The sequence below is a fragment of the Gadus macrocephalus genome, chromosome 1 (assembly GCF_031168955.1).
Source record: "Gadus macrocephalus chromosome 1, ASM3116895v1".
NCBI lineage: Eukaryota > Metazoa > Chordata > Actinopteri > Gadiformes > Gadidae > Gadus > Gadus macrocephalus.
The window spans coordinates 14,970,867-14,973,225 of NC_082382.1; the positions used below are offsets into that span (position 1 = coordinate 14,970,867).

At 44.9% G+C, this 2,359-nt stretch overlaps 1 protein-coding gene across 1 annotated transcript in view; it reads left to right on the forward strand.

Annotated features, from left to right (window-relative positions):
• Nucleotides 1–1,795: 1,795 nt before the first annotated feature.
• Nucleotides 1,796–2,359, forward strand: part of bgnb (biglycan b) — a 13,943-nt gene continuing 13,379 nt past the window's right edge. Inside the window, exon 1 of the mRNA XM_060048449.1 lies at nucleotides 1,796–2,229. The gene's annotated coding sequence lies outside the window, so the exon portion shown is untranslated. The remainder of the gene's footprint in view (nucleotides 2,230–2,359) is intronic.

Sequence of the window (2,359 nt, forward strand, 5' to 3'; positions counted from 1 at the left end):
GGAAGGACAGAGCACTGGCTGATCAAATAAAAGCCCCAGACACTCACAGAGCAGGACCTGGGGGAGTATAACAATGACCAATCAAAATAAGTAAAGGCGTTAGTTTGGAGAGCAGAAGGAGGATGAGGAGATGAAGAAAGGGGGAGGAGATGAGGAGAGAGGTGGAGGAGAATAGGGGGGGGGGGAGAGAGGAGGAGAAGAGGGAGAGGAGAGAGGTGGAGGAGATGACGGAGGAGAAAGAGATAGTTGAGGAGAAGAGGGGGGCTGGAGAGGAGAGAGGTGGAGGAGATGAGGGAGGAGAAGGTGATAGGTGAGGAGAAGAGGGGGGCTGGAGAGGAGAGAGGTGGAGGAGATGAGGGAGGAGAAGGTGATAGGTGAGGAGAAGAGGGGCGAAGGAGGAGGAAAGAGGTGAATAAGATGAGGGAGGAGGAGAAGACAGAGAAAGAGGCGGAGGTGAAGAGGATGAGAGCAGAGGGAGGAGAAGAAGAAGGGAGGAAGAGGAGAACGATGAAGAGGAGAGGGAAAATGAGGAAGGGGACGAGGAAGGAGGAAGAGAAGGAGGAGATGAGGGAGAACGAGAAAGAGGTATAGCACATGATGAATAAGTTATAATAAGAGACAGATCCCAATGGAAAAACAAAAGGTCCGGTTGCAATGAAAGGAGCTAAGGAATCGCAGTTCGTTCTACAATATCTGAGACTTCCCATCCTCCATCAACCCAAAATATTGTCCTAAGCAGTCCGACAGACGATAATAGATGCAGGAAAAAAGTCCAGTTCAACATAACTATACATAGTGCTTTAAAAATATAAGCAGTATTTTTCCATTTGTTCGTATTTTTTTTACAGCCATAGACCCACACACAATATGTGTGTCATGTCTGTGTGGATGCACTAAACACATACACTACTGCACATGAACACACAAACGTGCCTGCATGCACACACACACACACACACACACACACACACACACACACACACACACACACACACACACACACACACACACACACACACACACACACACACACACACACACACACACACACACACACACACATTTAAGTAGCACCCTAGCACACTAACGAATAGGCATTTTAATCTGTGGAGACACTTACTTTAGGTTAGACACACGTAGGATAAAAAGAGTTTAATTTGAATGCCAAGCCCTCCAGCTACAGCCCAACACCATAATCAACCTAACCGCTGGGAGAGAGAGAGAGAGAGAGAGAGAGAGAGAGAGAGAGAGAGAGAGAGAGAGAGAGAGAGAGAGAGAGAGAGACGGTTAGACACAATTATGCAGGTACAGAAGAGCAGTTTAAATCGACATCAGTCGTTTTGAGACATAAGAATCAAAATAGCAAGCGATGAAAGGACTAGATGTGTTTTATAGGATACCAATCCGTCACCTCTGATGAACCCTGCTGCGCTCTAAGGATGAAAGCGCTCTATCATGCCCTGATAACAGATTTTAAGCATTGGTGTGAAAAAAAACGAAATGGCAAAAAATATTTCTCAAATACATTTAAGTTGAGTTAAGGTATCCTTTATTGTAGCTTTTTGGGGATTTTTTGTTTGTGTAAAGCAATTTATGAGATAATATAATATAAAATGTGTTTATTTTTTACTTTTATTTCATTCGGTCATTTCGGTCCAATTGACCCCTGAAATGACAGAAAATATGCTTTCCAAGAACCCAACGGCAGCAGAAGCCAGGTTTCAACGACTCGTCAAACGGTGCACGTCGAGAATGCGCAAGTTCATATCCTCGGGTGCAATTTCCACTTCAAGCACTGCTGTAGGATGGATGAATTGACGCGCAATTTTATTTTAACGTGTCTATCTGCGTGCGTGTGCATCTGTGCACGTTTGTGTGCGTGCGTCTGTCTGCGAGCACGCATGTGTGTGCATGCTAATTTAGAGAGAAGGAGGCTGCTTGTGAAGTTCATGGTGTCGTCGTCGTCCCCCACCCCCCATCGCGCCAAACTCTCAGTGGCTTTCCTTCGTGTGGACTGAATTGTCCACAGCAGCACAGAGACACGCTGGTTTACGATCTTCTGGGTGCTGGATGTCTGTGGACCGGAGGCGAACACAGCGCGTTTCTCCAGAAGTAATGAACGCGAAGTCGTCCCGAGGATAATCTCATCTAGATTGGGGGAATCGAGTCCGTCAACAACTTTTTTTCGGTTGAAATTTGGAATTATTTATATATTTTTTTCGGACACAGGTAGGAAATATCAGTCATCACTTGGTTTTATATAGTTCTCTTTTTTTGTGAATTTCTTCACGCTTTTGTCCTATTCAAATATGGTTAAATAACTTGCTGGGTTAAGCCTTTTTTTTATTGAACACTGCCG